Here is a 22,138-nt window from a genome sequence, read left to right as displayed (position 1 = left end):
GGATACAATATACATCATCAGCAAGATTGCGACATGTAAATAAATAATATTGAACATAAAATGAACGATGATAATTAAATTGAAATTGCATCAAAACCATATCAATTCAAAATACAATAGGCAATTGACCAAGAAACAAATTTCTCTGATGATGATGCAACGAACGCACGTAGTCAGCAAAACTATTATTTACAAGAACACTGAACCATACGTTGTCGTAATAGAGTTCATAGACACACAGGTGACCCTACAATACGTGACTCCACGATCCAAAGCGAAAATGAATCCGCTTGATCTTATCCGAACGCTATTATGTTTTATTAATGGCGCGATGCAGGAAACGCGGAGAAAAAACGCGGAACAAAACCGGCCGCTGTAATCGGTAACAGCTACTAAATCGAGCGATTGATCGAGATCGCATCTATTAAAGTGATTCATGGCGTCTTTAAACACATAAAAACTATATTTACGTACCGTCGTGAATGTATTTTTAATATAAGTTTAATTGAAACACTATAAAATATTATTTTAAAAACCAATAAAGGATACGTAAACGTTAATTCACAAGTCGCAATGTCAGAGCTATGATAACACCGTGCTCAGTAGTAACCGGCTTCCTGATGAGGTCCAGATCTCAAATTCTAGAGATACCGAAATTTTCGAAGTTACTGGGATATTTTAAAAACTAGACATTATTGCCTTAAACACAGATTAGTAAAGATTACTCACTCCTAACAGGAAAATGTAACCAGTTTTGACAAATGAAATAGTTGCGTAAAAAAGTTTTGCCACGTCTCCGTGGTAAAATGTCCCTAAAATATTTGAAATAATTATTTATTTATTATGCAAATTACGGAGTATTAGTTATTTATTCGTAAATTTTCTCAAAAAATGTTTTTATTTGTCAAGAATTAAAAAAATAACTTACAAATAAGCCGTTTGTGGCTTCATTCAATTTCAAGGTGAAGTATCTTTACAAATCTATGGCCTTAAAAGGTAAACACCCTGAGAATATAGTGGATGTTATAAAGCTTCTCAGGAAGAATACAGCGCACGGCATTATTGTATGACACGAGTCCTGGCACCGGAAGAGCGATCCGTTACACAACAAGCGAGGCGGAAGGCGAAGGGCGCACCGCTACAGCACAGGACATGCAAATCGTTAACAACATTGAGGACGTCCACACACTACAATCATATTCAACTTCACTTTAATACTTTGAAGATGGCTCAATACATTGTGAAGACAAAGTTCACATAATTAAATTTCCGAAATATACTGTTTATGAATTTAAAAAAATATTTTATAACTATGCGTAATTGTGCATAAAACGTTTAATAAAAGCCACGCATTTACGTGGCCTTATGACGCAGTTATAACCAGATCTCAAAATATATGAATGCTTACAACGAACCTGCCTTCAAACATAAGTCCTATTAAAATACAAATAAATATCCCATATAAGGTAGAACTCTTTACTATTCTCTCAAAATTGTTTTATAGTAGATAAGAGCAATAAAACAAATTATTTTGTAAAGTAACGTCATACAAAGCTCGCTTCGATGGTTCACACGAGGCCCGGAACTCGAATATTATGAGAGAGACATCACTCGCCATCTGCGCTGCTACATTTGGTGGATGTAACGACGTGTTTATAGTCGTATGTGTAATCTACGTTCATACTATCATAAAAATACTGTAGAAAAATAATATGTGATACTAAAAAAGTCAATTAGTCACGCGACATGAAGTTGTTACTGATTAAAACACAAAATAACAAACGACTTCATCATAAAGTCTACATGGTTTGTGATGCAATATTATAATTATAACTATTTTATAAAACTACTGACTAACTCTGCCTTTAAAGCCTATTTCGACGTAGAATTCAGGTTCTATATAATTGAATTTGGAAGGCCACACAAAAACACACATTACATTTAGATACTTAATATGCAGATATTATCACTTGTAGGTTACAAAATTTGCTTAAAGCATGGGAAAATCCAATCAGATAAAGCAACTCTGCAAATCCGGTGAGGATTATTCAATTCAAAACCACGATATCTGAGATCTCATCGAGAAACATTAAGGCCTGACTATTGTGTATCTTCGTTTTGTCAAGATTTGCATTTATACATCCCACGCACCCTATAAAATTAACTGCCACTATAATCGAATTTGATTAATACATGCTGTTCATCCTTACCAGCATTATAAATGCAAAAGATGGCTTGTTTATTCCTTTGTTTATTCCACTTTCGTTGATAAAATAATAATCCGTTCGTTGTTAAAATTGGTTTATCAAAAGTAGTATGTGACAAAGATATTGGCAGATCCTGAGAAAATAAGAAATAGTTTATTAACAAGAAGATTGTGTACCTTGAGAGGCAGCATGTACAGACTTTCTAGTGTCCTGGACTTACTATAACTATGCATAAACTTAACGTCGGACACATCATAGCAACTAATTTAATTAGATATGCCTACAATATTATTTTAATGATTAACAGTTGGCAAGCAGTCACGAATAATATATCATGAGATGAAATGAGTACATTCCAAACATACTTTGCTATATCATACAGCGGCAGTTGGTAATATCCTGTGGCGACGGGGCTGCGCTGTTCTGGAAACGTTACTACGGAGAGGAAGTTAGTTGGGCGGCTGCCAACACCCAGGCATTCGTTATGAATGAGGCAACAGGTGCAGGGGAATGTGCCGCTATTTTCGACGGGATTCCGTGAAAAGTTCATGGACTTAGACGGATAAATGGGGTACGTAGCCAAAAATATGTGAGGCAACAGGTCACTACGAAAAAAACTAAATGTATCAAAAACAAAAAAAATAACAAAATAAAATATTCCGGCCTACAGTACACTGCTAGATAAACGCTTGAAAGTAGAATATCATTAAACGGAACCAAAACACCATATATTTCTCTACTTTTACTTTCTCCCTTATCAGTTAAACACCGACGTAGAAATCTAAAGAAAGCATGGAGCCTGCGGCAATATCCTATTGACTATTATGGAACACGCAATGCAACTTTCCAGTTTGGTTTGCATTATGCTTCTGTGCCAGATCCCGGCCCTATACTTCAACATAATTAATGGATACGCCCATAGCTTCATGTACAATTTTAAATTTAGATTTTACACTTATTAAAGGTAAACAGTCAACTTCTACGTCATTACTTATCAATATCAATAATCTATATCACCTATATAAAAAGCAGCATAAGAATTTTAAAACTCTATCTTCAGTGATATACAACACCTGCACCAATGGAGAACGTTTTTTTTTGTTAGATAAGTTACACTAAGATCAGTGATTACTGAAATATATCGTATATACATATAGCAAAAAAACTTAGTTAACACTTATGTAAATTATCGTAAAGTGTTTTCGAAAACCGAGCACACATTAACAATGATACTGATGGACTTATAAAAGTAAAGGGTTACGAAGACGTATCAACGCTAGTAAATATTATAGATAGCACAAGATAATATAACGTTACTACGAGAAATTGTTCCCCAAATCAGTAGTGTAGCCACAGGCTCCCAGCTTACGTAACGATAAGAGAGAAAGTCGGATTTATCGTTGTTTGGCGCGAGTGATAACGGTCCGCGCTATCTCCCACAATAAACAGCTTGTGCCGCGATCTTAATTATTGCCTCTTACTTTCAGTCACGTAGGGAGTCCCACAAACAGCTGTCGAAGGGCGTACCGGTTTCCTAGAGACCGAACACATCTTGTGTATATCTTGTGTGTCAATTAATTGGAGGTATTTATAATTAACGGATATTTCGACAGGTATAATATTATTTAAGATGATATCTCTCATAAAATTTTATGTAAAGTCTGTCATTAAATTATAAAATCCCAATAGTAGTCACTTAATGTTTTATGATCATATTTCAGATCTCATAAATCTTTTTTGATTTACCTGTAACGTTTCATATCCCACACAATTGGCACACCAATTCAGAGTCAGAAATTACGGTAATGATATATGTTCGTATTTAACGTACTTCTTCTCCACCAATGTGACGAATTTGCTATAAGCATCATAGTAAACTAGAGCTCACAAGATCTTATCAAAGGGAACTAAGTCAGCTCCCAAGAGCTCCCTTTTGCTGAGTAAATATGGAGTGCGGCGACATAGCCATAGCAAATAATGAGATACCATACATCTAACTGTATCTAAGTTAACGCCGATATACCTAGATTATACATCTGCGAGCCAGATGTGGAGTGGAAGATATCAGGTTGCGGAAACCGCTTTCTTATAGCGGTTTTCTTGGGCATACCAGAACTGGTTACAGCAAACCGATTACAACCTACACGTGCGAGCATATTTGTTGTGCTCCAATAGATATTACAGTGATAATGTCAATATTAGTTATCTCCACCACGTAAAACTAAAACAACTATAACATCTCCAGCCCTTTCCTCATACACGAAATCGACCCAAACCGAACTAAAACACTCCTTAAATAGGACACGAGCGTGTCACTAACGAGCTCAAACAAGGATTTACGGCATCGCTACGAAATGGCTCATTTCCCACGCACACATTTGCACCACGGCAAGGCATGTACAACAACACACCACACAACACACGAGGCGGTGACAGCAGTTACATAAGGCGGCCGGTTGACCCCGATGACGCATGCAGGGAACCGGCCGCGCCGCGCCGGCGAAAGAGTTATGGTGAGTGAATGCCGTAATAAGGAAATGCGCATACTCTCGCGTAAATTACTTTAATATAGGCCACTTCAGAAATTAGCTGGAGAACACGGTTAAAATGAGAAAAAAATCGAACAAATTATGACATTAACAAAGTGAGCGATAAAGCTGCACGTTTTAAATTGTAAGATTACACCATAGACAAATCATTTGGTGATAAAGACGTAAATGGGAAAGGAAACGAGATGGCAATAGCAACAAAAAAAGACAAGACAAACGTGAAGTCGGTAGAAACAGTTACATAAGTTGGCCAATTGACCCAAATGACGCATGCACTGGGAGCAACCGGTCGTGAGCCACGTAAAGAGTTATGGCACTATAAATACGTTGAACATAAAACACAAATCATACACTTCTTGCGGCTTACTGGAAACAACGAAAAAGACAAAATTATACCTGTACATATAAATATTCTCACGCAAGTCACGTATCGCTATGGAATTCCCCGACAACAGGAATATACAGATTTATAAGATACGAGCTACGATACGCAGTTTCACTCCCGTTTAAAATTACATTTTATGGGTTTTAATATTTTGTGCGAACACTTATCATCTTTTCTAAAGTAAAATAAGCCTGAGTTACTCCTTAGAACTGAACTTAGAACATCAGCTAACTGACAGTGAAAATCCCGTCAAAATTGATCCAGCCATTTCGGAGATGAGCTGGAACAATCAGACAGACCGACAAACAGACATATTAATAATTGTTTTTTGTTAAACGCACAGTATTCGGTACTTCGATGTGTATTATGTAAAAAGCACTTGTTTTGACATGAAAACAAACACTGCAATTTTATTTATTTGTAAAATTATGTGTAAAATTTATTTTAAAATTTTGTGTAAAATTGTACAATAGAATATAGATATGAGATACATTACGACCCACAACACAATCGTGGCTGCGTGTGTTCGAAGCTGATTACATCCGCAGTCGTTAAAGTAAGTGCACCTTGCTGCAAAGGTTCATTAAAACCTCTTGAATGAGCGCGTTTCACACTTGGAACAGAGTCGGGCTTGATCATTCAAAATCACTCGAAGCCTACGAATGCCGCAACCGCGCTAGTTTATGTACAGTTTCAATTATGTAAGTCATTGTAAGTATTATTAAATTAAAACTTTACACACACTATTGAATGAGTTGCCATATATAAAACTACGTGAAACATACAATTACTTACTTACTTATTTGACAAAAATATAATAAGTTGAATAAATTAAATGCACTTGAATTAAATAATGAAGTCTCCGTCAAAGTCAATGATTCTCATTATAGCAACTGCCGTAACCGACAGCTGATTAATTTACATTTAATTTACTGAATCACTATACATCTCATTAAACTGCCTTCACGGAATTTGTTTAAATACAAATGAATCCAAGAGATAGGTTTAAAATTGGCTGTTTTCGAATTAACTACTATTTACTCTAAAACGGTACAAAATCTATCGACATTAAAATAGACGTAGTGTAGCCAAACATCCGAGTAAATGTACGTGTACACTACACATCTGCACTAAGGAAAGGGCGTATAGTCCTCGCTCGAGTGATCCGGTATGGACGGCCGCAGTTCCTTTACGAAGCGTTTGATCAAAGATGCTTGAAAGTTCTTTGTCATCTTTAGTGAAAGCTATCTTTAGTAATTATTACTCATTTTCTTGTTAATTTGAATTGGGTCCACATAGAGAGCGCTTTGTAGATAAGGGATATGATCAGCAACAAATTTCCGTATCAATATATTAGACAGACAACTTTTGCGAACGTATTAATTTAAATAATTAATGATACATTGACATTATAAAAAAACAGCAACTCTGCATATCTAACATACAAATTTAAATACCATCCATCATATTATGGTTGTATAATTTCCTAATGATATATTACGTAATCATCGACAGCAATACGCTGAATAACAGGTATTGTAGAAAGACAAGCTCTTATCAATATTCATTAACCTATGTAAATTGAACGAAATTGTGTTACGGACGTAACTACAGACCAACGTTAAAATATAACTTTCGTGCACTCGACTCATTCTCTCGTAGCAAATTCGTGGCCGGCGAGGCGATGATCAAAGCTGCCCGGAAACGGTATTGCGAGGCTGGCTGCAACCGTGCCCTACTAATTAGTTCACGCTCCCGATTCAGATACAACTACTAATTCCTACAAATAGACGTTACTCTCAAGTAACGTTCACCTCCGCTATCTTGGGAAATGATTTCAAACGCAAGACGACAACACCTAATAAGTCAAAATAGCTTGCTAAATATAAACGGCAAGAGTTAAATAATAACAAAGACGTGACTAAGTAAGACATTCATGGATCAAAGATCACAATATGCCTAACAAATTAATAAATAACAAAAATAAACACTTTGGCCCAATATGATTCGATGCACATGTGGTGGATGAGATCATTTCTTTGTTACCAGAAAACGGTGACATAACAAAGAAATCGTACTAATTTATTGCCTCAGAAGCTAGCACGCATTATTAAACGCACAAATTTGAAACAATGAATTCCATTCCACTCAGGAAGGTATTCGCAATCTACCTACTTGAACGTACATTTCCTTGTTATGTCGGCACGCTTAATATAGCGGGACGCGGCCGAATTCTCGGTTTCGACGAATCCGTAGCAAATATTATTTCTTAGACGAACACTTGCATTAATGTAAATATTTTGAGAATCACACGCATAGATCAACTTCATAAATTGGGGACGCAGTTGACATGTTAATCTTGATGTAGAAGTATTCGTTGTGGAGGAGGTTCACAGAGAGGTGGCGTGTGCACGCGCGCTGATAGACGTGCGGCAGATATAACATTCCTGGAGAAATCGGGGGATGAACAAACATAAACAAATAGATCGCTAGAGGTGAACTTCGGACGGCTTTTAACCCCGACCGAGCGTCGGTTTGAAGATCTTGCCAACAGCTAAATTTGCAAAAGAGAAAATAAACATGAATCCGCTTACAAAAAAATAAGACATATTATTTTAAAAACTGAGGATCTTACTAATTCAGTAAAGTATCCGATGAGAAGTTTATAATCATTGAGGTCAAACATTGCTAAATCTGTTATTGCTAAAATATTACAGCGATTAAGTTTAGAATAAATTTGTGAAGATTTACTGGCCAAGTTCACTAAAACAAATTAGATGTGTTGTGTCTAGCAACGGAGCAATTGAGTAACATTACACAGCCCACCGGCTGTCAGGGCGCGGACGCGGGCAAGCCGCTGAGCGGGATGTCCAATAGAAGCGTAACCGCGCTGGCAGACGCTCTAGGCCGAAGGAATTACGGCAGGGGAGCGCTTCCTGCGCGGAGACAATCGCGAACAAGGTCGCGGACGACACTGTCTCGTTAAGTGTTTGGATTAAACTATGATAGAGTGACATCAGTGGCATAGTACACAAATTATTTCGTTAACGGCTTGTTAAAAATGTATGATATTTCGTTTTACTTGTCAAAATAGGTAAACAATAGTTACAGAGCCTGTTAATTAATGCACCGTTAAATGACTAAATTAATTGGCTAAATGAGAAAATAAGATAAATGAACTAATTAAGTAGATCTTATATGCACCATTAATAATGTCAATAAACAAGGTTAACGATGAAGGCTTCCGAGTCTTACGCAGCAGCGATGAAGGTCAACAAATTAACGTGATTGAACAAATTGGCAATTTGCACTAATTCTGTCATTATGGCAGTTTTCATTCGTGGCTAATTTGGGGCTAATTTGTGGAGAACGTAAAATTAAATGAACTAAATATAAAGCTTTGGAAAGAAACATATACCTGTTCCATTTTTTAAAATACCATCGAAATTAAAGTCGTACATTTTTTTTATAATTTTACATGTTTCAAATACACGTAAATCTCAAAAAAAGTCGAGGTGAAGATAAGGATAATCAAAATGGTTTCGATCAAACAAACGAAAGGCACACAACACATATACAACCAACATATTACACGAGAGTCGTGTGTACTTAAATCCAGTTTCTTGGATCGCGTGTGAGCAAGCTGCAGTAGCGTAAAAACTTGTAAATTCATACAATGGACCGGCTAAAGTGGAACAACGTGATATGTCACTTTTTAAAGAGGAGGTCAAAGCTTCTTCTTAGTTTTTGGTTCCTTAATTGTTGCGCTAACTTGCATACTATGCACGTAGTTCAAAGGCTTTATCTCGTGCCTTAACCCGTCGTTATCCTTCTTGTAAAGTTCAGGGAAGATTCAAAAAATAAAACTTATTTCACATTACATTTTAGAACATTTCATTATTTGTATTCGCTTCTTACTCAAAGGAATTTATTTTTACATGCTATTCGTCAAAGAAATAAAATGGGTTAAATCAATTTGTAGCCTTCGGTACGAAGCACAAGAATTTACTCACACAAAAGAAAGCCAAAGTATCGTAGAGCAACAGGATCGAAACGATCGTGAACCGCGCACATCGACCTCCCTTCCTCCAAAGCAGGCCTCAATTACGTTGCGTCACGCATCAGAATTATGTAACGGGAACCATTTTGGATTTTTACGGCACACACCGGCTGCCCACCGGGAAGCATTCCGCGACGATACATCATAGCATATAAATAATAGTGACTTTGCAGCTAAACCCGATATAGAAAACGAACCTTCAGTTTCCGTCCTCGTTTCGGCTGAAACCGAACTTTTTAGACTTATAAGAGCAGTTACCTCTAATTTTTTTTAATTGGGTAGGTACATAATCTGACTTGTCAGACGCGGCTATTCGGAGTACAGAAGGCCAAGTTAACAAGAATCGCGTGCTAGTAAAACGCCCGAGTATAGCCGAACTAAGTCGTTCCGAAAGGCAGATTTTTGGTCGAAACCAAACTTTGACTGAAACCTCTTTTTTTTTTGCCGAAACTTCGGTCTGTCACTAATAAATAATAGCGTTGCTCTTATTGCCCACACGTTCCGACAGTGCTCCAGCACTTAACATTACGATTATGATAACGCCGCGAGTGCAATTGACACCTTTATCTACATTCACGCTCACCTTGGCTCAGTTGAACGGAGATCGAATTCATGCTCATATCCAACATATGAACTGAATAGATGTACAGATACGAGTAGTACAGTCGCGAGAACTACTGTTCATACAATCGCATTAACACTACTTACAACGTGCTTATAACATGCCACTTGAAGCAGTGATATTGAAGCGATGCGATCTGAAAATATTAACTTCTCAACTCGAATTTTTGACATATTTACGTGTTTGTCATAGTATTACTTTAGTGATTCGGTTTGTTTTGAGTAGAAATATTTGTAAGTTTTATGTTGTTAATTGTTTTTTATTGTCATTTGATTGCTACTCTGAACAATAAATAGGCAGCTCTCTGCTTTGTGGAATTTATTGGTTATTGGAATAAAAAAATGTCAGCGACCCGCCATAAAAACAAAAACCTTTGTTTCGTGCAACGCCCAACAATTTTTCCCACCGATGCATTACAATCGAGTGCAGCGACCTCCGATGACCAATCCGCTGGAAAGAACGTTTTCACTCTAGAAATAAACACACGGTAGCGCGACAAGGGCAATAAATTCAAAACTTCAAAACATAATTCCACGGAGCGTTGACAAAAAAGCGCAATAAAAACGTCGGGCGAGTGGCGAGTGGCGCTGGAGTGGCGAGCAAACACGGCTCCGAGGCGACGGCGTGACGTCACTCACCTTGACCTTGCCAACAGGTAGAGTTATGGAGATGCAACAACACGCTCGCACCATTTGCATATGTAGTGTTTTAAGCAGAAATGTTCGACCACTTTAAAACTCCGAGTGAATTTATCCGACGGTGCTATTTTGAAACATTTCCCATTGAACACTCGTTAATGTGCTTCAGTAACAATAGTGTTCGCTTTATGTTTACGTTTTATCGCTGACCGTTTACATAAAATATTAATGAAACGTTACGTAACGATGCTATTATAAGCAAACGATATCTGCTAAAATAATTTCTATAACATTCTTCAATGAGTTGTCATGTGGTTTACTAATTGAACCGCGTAGCGTAGAGCTAGAGAATTTCCTGCGAATCTTTTCGATAAAATAGGAACTGGGCATTTAAACTTAACCACATTTTTAAGTAGGTATATATTTCCGTTTACATCCAGAAAGGACCCCGAACTTTAGAAATCTAGAGGGCAAATTTCTTACTACTTTCTTCCTTTTACTAGGTCATTACTGATGTCAGTAGTAGAAATTATTAAGTAAGTACGTATATCTAAAATAAAAATAATCTCTTACATAGCGAAACTATAATAATAAAAAAAGCTTTAAAACTCTTGACACAAAATTTCTATAACAAACTTCATAGAAAAGCCTGCAATTTCCCTTGCATGACTGTCTTTATGCGCTATTATGATGACCGTAACAAAAGAATTTAGAACGATACATTAGAGCCATTTAAATATTCAAAGCTCAATCCAAGAGGGCTCGCTCGGGTTCTTATTAATATATCATGAAATGGCTCTGCATAGACGATGAATTCATAGCGTCAAATGTTTGTTGTCTGTCTAGCAGTAAAATTACTAAATTTAATACAAAAAAAATTAAAAACTCACTCAACATTCAGAGTGACAACTGACACCTTTTATAGATTAACCTGAATAAGTGCTTGTTGCTACGAACTCTTACAAGAAAGTTTAATTAACATCTTATTGAGCAACAAAGACTTAATTTCACTTTTAAAAGTGATAGAAGTAGCAAATGAGAAAGCGATCAGATATCAAGTGGTTAATGCATCTCATAGACAGAAACATGTTTGTATATTATCAGGGTCAATAGGTACAGGAGTTCTATTAAACTTATTAGGTTGCTCACGGATGAATTTGATTATCCTGAAGAATAAACTGGGATAATCATTCCTTTCCTGAAACTCCCTTTAAAACAACACAGAGTACTGCTTCAGAGCAAATCAGAACAAACGATAGCCCTCACCAATCGAACTATGGTCTACAATGTGTATGACTAACAATTTTACTCATAAATAACCTTCAAGACAATAATTATGAATAAGGGTTTGGTACAAATTTTCACCATGGACCGCAGAAACTAATTCCTATTTCAGTTACGTAAATTCTTAGTTAAGTTATTGAAATCATGTGACGGAACTGATAAAGTAATAACAATAATCTTGCTATTCGTTTATGTGTGCAAAGTGGTGTAACCAATCGCGTAATTGCGATTACTTAGAATCATTTTTATTGTATGGTAACCAGTAGACGCGAAAACATTACTTAATTACCTACTTTATCCTTTTATGTTCGACAGCGGTTAACCGCAAGATAACAAATAAAATAATTTCAAACAATTACCGAAGCAGTCAGCGAACATTTGTCATTGAGTACGTCTGAAACAATAGAGCTGATTGTACGAATTAATATTCTTATAGTGGTTCTAATGGTTCTTATTTTTTCTTCTATTGTTTGATTTATAGGTCACTTTCAATTTCATTCTATCAAATAACACATGATGTTTCTATACTCAACTAAATTTGATAGAAGTTGTTACCCATTACGTAAACAGTTGCTGAAAAGCTTAGCTTTTTAATTCAAACCAAAGCACCTCTAATATTACATTATGATATAAACCATAAACTATTCGTGGAACATACACCGGTAACTTCAATCGAAGTTGTGAAACTCAAACAAAGATCGTAGCAAATATCGAAACTCGAGTACAATACTCTTGAAATACTGGAAACTCTGCTATTGAAATTCTGACAAGAGATTTCGTAATGACTTGCGCTTGCAGACTCGATCAACCGGCTTCGCGTCGGGCTACCGTGATACCGCGGAATAATAATACAAACACAGTACTTTCAAAGGAATGCAATGTTTTTTTATTAAAAGTTTATATTCAAGAACATGCAGCTCATCAAAAGAGTTTCGTGCTGTAAGCATACCTTTAATATACTTTTAAAATGAGTAAGACAAGATTGAAGTGTCTTTAAAAATTGAAAAATATTCTTCAACTCTTTGTTATGCTTGAGTAGTATGCTGATAGTCAAGGTCAATCAGAAATATTTTCGTTAGTAAGCACTTCCATTTCATCAGAGTTATTTTAGGCGAACACTTTAGTGCACCCATAAAACTTTGTTATTAAAATAAAAAATGGCTTCACGTTTTATTGCCCTTTTATTACATTTTAATATTTCTCGTCCGCGCTGAAAATCTGCTTCACACGAAATCTCATCGCGACTCATTCGATTGTACAGCTAAAGCTTTGTTAATTACAAGTAATATCAAAACATTTACTGTAACAATGCTATTTCCGTATGATAATAAATTCTTTATCATGAACATTTGCAAACGAGTATCTAAAGATAGTCCACGATTAATGATGACGATAGTTGAAGATTGTAGAAGTAAAGTGGAGATTGCAGGTCTCATGCATAATTTTCAAAATCTTCCAACATAATAAATGAAAGGATCCCATGTATATAATCAAGTAATAGGACAAGGACATAATCAAGTAAGAATTATACAGTTCGAAGACACGCTATATTTCCCAACGTTCAAAATGCAAAAGTAAATCTTGTTCAAATCCATTTATCTCTAGAGTTTCCAGTAAAGCGTACTGAAGGGCCTATCTGTCACTTTCACTATACAAATTCTCGATTTAGCCGTCGGATTCGCTTTCCTCGGCTGCGAGTTTCCTTACAGTTGGGTGCCGCCGCCGCTGTCGCAACACTGCCAACCGTGTAACGAGTCAATGTGATACGTTATCGCTGATGTGTGCGAGATACGGTGAACCACTGAACAGAGAAATTTCAATGAATACGATTCGATGGCAAATTGAAACCAGTTTAATTCTGAACATGGCCGATTTAGATAACTTTCCTTAATGCTAATTTTCCCAAAGGCTTATCTGATTCGTTTAATTTGTTTGTGCTGATTGAAAAGGTTGTTTCTAAGATGTACATATATCGTTCTCTAAAAGTTCGGACAGTAGAAATATATTTTTAAGCAAATGGTATATTTTTAATCAGCGCATATTATCATAAGAGCAAGTAGTGTTCTATAGCCTTTCGGATTTTCAAAGAAAATAAATCACCAGGAAAAATCTAAATTCGCCAGCCCCATCAAAAAATGCATTTTCCTTTCCTTATTCTTTTAATTCATCCAATTCAATACACAATATTTAGGTTTTTGCAAATCATTGCTATGGCGTAGAGAACACTGAAATCTACTTGGTAATGGCAATCACTATTTTCTAGTTTTGAGGACCAATAACGAACTGCCTTAAGAACTTCATGCAACACTCTTGCGTCATACATTGTAACGCCGCGAATGAATGACACATCAACGTCGATACGCTATCTTTGCTCGAGTTCGATGTTCAATGAGATAGGCGTTACACGTAGCTTCCTACTCGAGTTGATTGCAAATAACTTTTACTAAGTACTTACCTTACACTATCCGTAACACTATCGCCCTGAAGTACTTCATCAGTATTACTTAAATAGTATTATTGGCTCATGTGACTTAACAAGGATGCGCCGTTATTGAGTAGCTAATAATTAATGGGATATCCGGATGAGGATACCCATTGAAAGGCAATATTTGGCAAAGTTCCTTTTTGTAAGTTTACTTATACTCTTATAGTGAAGTATCAAAAATTTGTCCTTTAATACAAGATCTTCTAGAGTCAAAAGAGGTCTCTTAACAAAGTCACCTTGATATAAAATAAAAAAAACAAAACCTTACAATAAATAAATGCGCAGGGACCACACAATTGCTAAGCTTAAATAATTTTATTATAGAAGGGACAAAAAGCCCCATATAATGTTCAAAATACATGCCACGTGGTACCCCTCACGACTGGGGTCACCTCCGACCCTTCGCTAAATATAGAGCTGAATGTACGACAGAAATAACTCGCTACTAAGTGTACACATGCCTATTATTTACAAATGTATAGCGATCGGGGATTCAGGGCTACGAAATTTGTAAGAATGTTATGGCACGTGACGATGTGGAGCGTTATGCGGAGATGAGGGCCATATGACATGACGAGTGATGATATACATATACGAGGGTGAATGATGCAGGAGACGTCCTGGTTACAAGAAATGTCAGATGATTTGAGATTAGGCCTAGCTCCAACATTAACCTAAGACCGCAGGAAGTGATGATCGAGCGCCGGAAATATGGAGCATGTAAGTAGATTGATTCGTATTGTACTTGCTCAAACAAACACCTGTAGTCATTTCATAAGAAAACTACTTGAACTTGAATTGAGCAAAATTACTCTTGTTAAGTATAGTTATAAAAATAAGATATCCTTAAATTAACCAATTAAATGTATTTCCGATCGTGCCTAACCTCGACGGTTGATTGCTTGGTTCTGTTATTTGCGAGTTTTGAGACTATGACTAATGAAAAATGTTCTTGCATAAAAAGGCTATAAAGGAAATAATTATTAAGCAATAATTAACGAATGGTCGAGAATAACGCAAGGCTTGTGTTTGCACAGATAGTTAGCTCTCGGCTTATACAAACGTACGGGGTATACTTAGTACACTTTACGTAGAATAAGTACCTCCTTGTTTTGTAGCTGATAGAAATAGGTAAAGTTATTTTTTGAATCTATGAATTTTTGATTCAATTAAATTAAATTTGGATCTACATATGGTCGTTTAAAGAAATGAAATCCGTTTGCGACATTAGCAACTTAGCAGGAGCTATTTTGCTTTAGGACTTAGTGAAGGTCTATGTGTTACACAAGAAGATCGTAGATCATTGTTACATAAAAATATGAGATTGGCTTAAATGAACTGTAATAACTTTGGCCATAATTACATAATTTATATGCCAAAGATCTTTTAAATGTTAAAAAGCGTAAGAAAGGTAGAGATTCAGCAACCGTAAACGATTTCCCAGTCGTGGCCACGCCACCGTGTCGGGGCGCAAACGTATGACGGTATGACGCGATCGCATCCGCCGCCACGCACCATAACCTTCATCATTTTTATCACCGTTTTTTATTCCACCTGAGTGTAAATATTATTGCCGCCTAGGATATCTTTAATATCTTTAACTTCATAGGTATAGGATAAGAACTAAGGTCGGCCACAATTGCATTGCCAGCCCCGAGGACCAAGTTGGAACTCCTCAAACAAAAATGTGTTCCTTACCACCCCCTTCAAAGCAGCCCATAGCAGCGTGTAACATTGCTATTGTTAAACAAGGCAGGGCGGTACAATTAGTCAAACCAGAAAGAGTTCTACCATCAACAAAACATTGCACATAGCGAAACTTTAAAACCTGCAAGTTCGTATATCGAGTTACACGACCTCATGTTCAAGGCCCCGGTACAGTTACCGAGTGACCAGCGTCCAAGTGTGTCGACGGGAAAGGTTGCAGCGAGTTGCAGACTCGTGTACAACGGTGCTGCAATGTGTTATGTAACGAATGCAATTAAAACTGCAATGTGTTACACATTCGTTTATTTCGGTTATCGTGTCGACTTCTACGTAAGATATGAGCAATCAAACAGTTCATGTCAAGCTACATTCATATTATTAAATACCTTCAGTAATATTATTGGTCTACGTGATAGCGGAAATGCTGTACTAAATTATAGCTTATTGCAATTGTATAAAGTTGTAGTATTCTAGTTTAAAGCGTTTGGTAAAGCAGAGATAATAATATGAAGCGTTTCAACTTAATCTTCAGTCCTATTTATCGTCAGTCACGAATTTCCATGAATGGCAGTAATCATTTAACATCGAGTGAACTACATATTCGTTTTTGCTGCTCTTATTACACGAAAAACATATTGTAGACGAACTTTTTATTGATTCAAGTTAAAATATAACTCAATGCTCGTAATAACTTATGGGATATGAGGCCCTTTATATAGAAATAATAAGCCTAAACGAAAGACATTAAGTTTTTAAGACTAAATATACCAACAGGAACTTAGCGATCACTTAATAACTCTTCCTGTATCTATGTATAGGAGCACCTATTTATAGAAAGGACGTGTTGAGCAGATAGGATGAAAAAGAAAATAAAGGCACCGGCACTCGAGCGTGCGGCGAGCGTCGTGCGGCGTCGTGCCGGCCGGGGGTGTGGCGGCCTAATTACCGGCGCCCGAGCTCTGCTGAATGCCGATGAACTGTAGTCAAGCGAAAGGATGTGGGGACATCGATTAATGCCTAAGTACATGTTTTAGCTTCGTGATTAGTATATAATCTACGTATACGTCAAAATAATGTGTGTAATTTGAAAATAATTGCCATTTTATAAATTCACCTGGGAATTTTGAATCAAAACAATTATTAAGTTTCTGTATTTCTCACTGTATCTAAAAGGGTTGATTTGTTGAACGAATTATTATAAGATGACTTTCACAAGCTACTCTGCTCAACACAAACAATTATTTTACTCCAATTTAAAGTTCCGGCATTAAAAATTATTTGTTTTATGCGTTATGCGACAAGTTTTCTGAAAATTATGACTTAAGCTTGCAAACTATAATTTTAATGTTTAACTGCACTACGTTATTGGTGTAGTTCTATCCAATGTTGTACAACAACCCAGCTCGTTTTTTTCAGCACATACCTATTAAATTTCTTATTCTTTTTATCTAAAGTATCTACACCTGTACAATATACGCTTGAATAAATAGCACACATATGCCTATCTGATATGGAGATCTGTATTTCCATACATATCTGTAGAGCCCCGTTACCGGTGTATTGTGACCGCGGGCAATCAGTCACCGATGGCCGCTCGGATGCCATAACTACATTACAAATGACATAACTGTGCTGCTAATACCAGCGCGCTAGCTGTACCGCGTACGGAGCAGGTGGTTTTTTTAGCAACTCCATCGGGGACCGGTCGCCGCGTCACTTCACTTCTTGTTGGACGGCAACTAAATGCTACTAGACTAATACTAGGTATTAATAAATAATAACTAAACATAGCGGTAAGGCAGATGGGGCACCTGAGAAGTCGAGAGGAGAGCAAAACCCACAACTAGAACTTTCTTTACAGCTTTGTCGGAAAACTCATAGTGGCATAGTGATTCGAGAATATCTCGGGTGAAGCTCATACCCCATCTTGCATATATCTGGCTTTTTGAATTCAACTTAACTATAGAGACTGTGTGTGCGTCATGCGAGGTATTAACTCCTGGGAGCCTAGCTCTGTTTTTAATAATGAGTGCTGTCAGTGTGCCTTCAGTGCATACAGACCACGCACACCAGATTATTAAAGTCTATTAATAAATTGAATATTTCGAACATTTTGTAACAAAAAACTGGTCATAAACATCCAGTAAATTGGCATTAAAAACGAGAGCGTCGATTCCATTCCGCCGTGCGATCCTCACACCGTCACGCGTCACGCGATGTTTACTCCTCACTCCGCACCAACAACACAACCGTCAACCGCTGTCGACCAACTTAATAACTGTTACATTACAAAATGAATAATGTAAAACATAAGATTCTGTGCGATAGAAAAATAATTCAAAATAATAATAGTTCAAAATTGGAATAATAATTTTAAGTTCATACGCTTTTAAACCTTTTTATTAATCTCGTAATAAAGCATATTTTAAAACCTTAAACGTTGTTTGCACGCTAATATATAGGTAGGTAGGTATATCATGACGTTCACTTCTATGCCACTAATCTTATCAAAAGTGAAATATGTTTCACCAGGTGCAAGATGGTATTAGTTCAACCATAATAATACGAGTACTTGGTGTGCATAATATCTATGATGGTACTCTCAGTCCGTACTAACAAACTCCCCTACCGCGGACGTCGTCGCTACGACGCACGTCATACAATTGTAACTGTCAGCGCGCATCATTCATTACAACCGTACATACATACAACAATAAATTCACAAAATAACTGTACAATCAACGGCTGTCACTACTAATAAATAATCCCAGCTACACGCAAGAACGAAAACGAATGAAGTCTCATAAGTTATTTGTTTTAATGCTACCGAAAAAAAAATACGAGTCACGTCACAGCTAGAACGATTAATTTACTATTACTACCATAACTTCAACAAAGAGGAATACAGGTAATTTACCTGTCTGTATAACTACTGCAGTAGGCATTTGTTCACATAATAAAAGAGTAGCCAGTGGAGTCAAACTTTAAAAAGAAAATACTATTAATACAACATTGTAATTATTAAATGTAAACAAAACAAAGTAATCCGATTATACGCGGAAAGTAAAAGGCCTAGTACGGTGCGCGTACATCACACACGAAACCGAGGTTTCACCAAACAATGGCCATGCTGCTCTGGCGTGTAATCTAGTCTAGGGCTGCTGTGAACACCAGGAGCACTGGTAAATATAACTTGCGGGAAACACAAAGAAGAATATAATGTATCGCAAAAAGATATGAAAAATAAGGAAGTAAATAATTGATTATCTAAAATTAAATGACACGTATAAAAAGTTATTTATCTCAGAGTAAGACAAATTCACAATAAGGATTATTTGAATCAGGATAATGAAACAAAAATAATATCAAAATATTAAATGTAGGAAAGGTTCTAAATAAGACCATAAACGACATTGAAGTAAATGTTACACTTAGTCCCCACGAAATAATTTGACAATAGTATAGCTGTACAATTTTATAATTACATGATTGTCTATCTACTGCGAACGCTATAGCAGCCCTAATCCAGCGGAACAAAGGACTGTTAGTCACGTTATCTCGATCTCGTTAATGTCTGTGTTATCTACTGCTGGTCTACATAACAGTTAATTGCATTTTAAGACCAAATCACAACGAAGCCGAGACTGGCTATCAATAGACACTCCACAAAAAAGTCAAGAGAAAATAAAGAAAATTACAACACAAAAGTATATTCACGTACCATTGATTTGTGAGAGTTTAAGTACCATCATGAGTGTTCAAAATGTCTGAGAATTCAACATATCCTATGCTCGAAGATTATTTAGTGTCCTGATTCGGAAATGGTCAGCGTGGTGAGCTATGGCGCATACTTTTCTTATTGTATGTGACAATAATAATAAGGGATTGATGACCGCAAAGTTGTACAATTTACACATACCATTGACCTCGGTCACAAATAAATTAGGCTTAAAATAATTTAGATAATGAAAGCTATTACGTAATTAATTAGTGTTATTAATTTTAACGCTCTACTTGAATCACTCGAATAATTCTGTGTAGTTTGTTTCGGCAATCATGTTGACCTGTGTACAAGGACGCCACTGAACTAAATTCATTTGGGCAGCAGCTGTTTAGCAAATATTCGAACTACAACGTGATGGCACACATGATACCGTCACACAATAAACATATTTTGAAATAACCGGATTAAGGTCACAATGACATAACGATGCAGAAACACCATTCTAAATTATTGCATGTATGTATGAGTCTAAACGAATAAACGTAAACAAATTTCCTACAATGGCTTAACGAGTGCAATCATTCAATCCCACAGGACCTATCTGTAATAGCTCCAGTCGACTTCAAACAATTCAGAGTTGTTGACATGAGCATCGTTGAGACTACGATTGTATACTACGAATACAATAGCACTAGAATATAACAACGCAAACAACTAAAGAGTAATGAAGATAACAAATAATCCGTAATCACTTCCGTATCATACAGGGACGTGGCTTGACTATTCATAAATAGTATCGATAAGAAAGTATTTATAGAAATAACAAAATCTCGCAGGACAGTAAATGTAACATAGACCGAGTGACCTACAATCAGTACAATGGGTGCGCTAATTGAGAAAAACGTTAGCGAGAACAATGACATCGTTGACACAGTCGACGCTTTTCATTGTGATGCGGCGAGTGAAACACTGGAAGCCGGGAAATACAATTAAGTTGATAAAAGATACCCGGACAGCGATATGCACGATTTGAAACTGGAAAAACTTGATCTCGACAAATAAACAGCGGCGATGCAGTGAGTCAAGTCAAAAAATCATTCCTCGATTAATTTGTGCGAGTCGAGTCGTGGCGGGAGTTGCAGACTTTTGTATGTAAAGCAGTGCATAAATCTCCACGGGCGGGTATTTAACGAGTCCGCGGCGCTGCGCGGTCACGCTCGTAGCCGTGCACTCGGCGAATACATAAACATTCATAAATGGACTGATTGAAAGAGAAACCTTGTATTTCAATAACATCGCGGTTACGTGAGCGAGCGAAACTGAAATTGTGTACATGGTGTGCTAACAAGTAATGGTGCTGGCGCAGGTAATGGACTTACCGTGCGATAAATCAATTTTTAACAATTGTTGTAATTGGTGTGTTCCACTTACACGAACGAACCAGTACTTTTTAAAATTAAATTTGGTAATTCAGACCACACAAATGTACTTTTGATAGAGGATACACTCAATCATATTAGCATAGCAATCTGATCTGCTAGGGTTGTGACATAACATCGACTGAACGGATTACTTCGCAATTTGCATTACCCCAAGCGCTGGGGCGGGCCAGTCGAACAAAGTGTTCGTCAATAAAGATAAACGTTATATGTTTTTACAAAAACTTTTAAATTGATTAAAAACTATAATATATTAAGAAACCCGTTTTCTTTCGCAACACTACGATAAGTATGTAAATACATTATTTGAAACATTTCTTTTTGTTTTCTAATTGGAATATTTAAAATACTAGTTTTAGTATAGATACACAGTTAGGTTTACAAAACATCTTAGTGAATATTGGTTACGAGTAAACAAATCATCTTATTTCAGTCTAACACATCAGCACAGCATAAATCGATATTTTGAGGTATGGCTCATAAATGAGAGTGCCAGAACATCATCGCTTTGAAATAAATGCGAGCGTGAGAAGATTTCAGAAAATTTATTTTCTAGGAATACGAGATGTACGTGGCGGAGGTAAATGACACGAGATCTAAGTACGACGTGTATTCATATACAATCAATTCATTATGAACTAAATGTTCCAAAGGCAGATGTACGATAGACGAAAACAAACACTTTAATTAAATTAGCAGCCGCCGCTATTCTTTCGATCAGATCCGTTTGAATAAGGCGATTTTGTTCATTCCGTTTGTATGAAACCTGTTTTTGAGTGAATCACATAGAGACTTAATTTGGATTCGCTCTGAAATAACCAATTTTATTCTAAAACTTGTTTGTTCAAAAGTAACAATATTACATATATTCGAAAAAAAATCTGCCAAAACGGGGAATTTTATCTGACCGATCCAATGATAAGGCTGAATTAAGGAATAATCGCGGTGAAATATTTGATAAAAAAAAAAACTGTCAAGGCCAGTAATGATGTAACCGCATCAACAATAGATCTCAATTGTGTGAACAGTTAATGTAAC

The 22,138-nt window shown here is 36.5% G+C and overlaps 1 protein-coding gene across 7 annotated transcripts in view; it reads right to left on the bottom strand.

Moving 5' to 3' along the window:
- The window catches only part of Unc-115a (actin binding LIM protein Uncoordinated 115a), a 108,645-nt gene that overhangs the window by 59,986 nt on the left and 26,521 nt on the right, over window positions 1–22,138 (bottom strand). The gene's annotated exons all lie outside the window — the stretch shown is intronic.

This window comes from Epargyreus clarus, unplaced genomic scaffold, assembly GCF_041222505.1.
Source record: "Epargyreus clarus isolate Ecla_fem2 unplaced genomic scaffold, WU_Ecla_fem_2.2 ptg000002l, whole genome shotgun sequence".
Lineage (NCBI taxonomy): Eukaryota > Metazoa > Arthropoda > Insecta > Lepidoptera > Hesperiidae > Epargyreus > Epargyreus clarus.
Note: the sequence above shows the minus strand (reverse complement) of the source record. Positions and strands in the feature narration are given on the sequence as shown.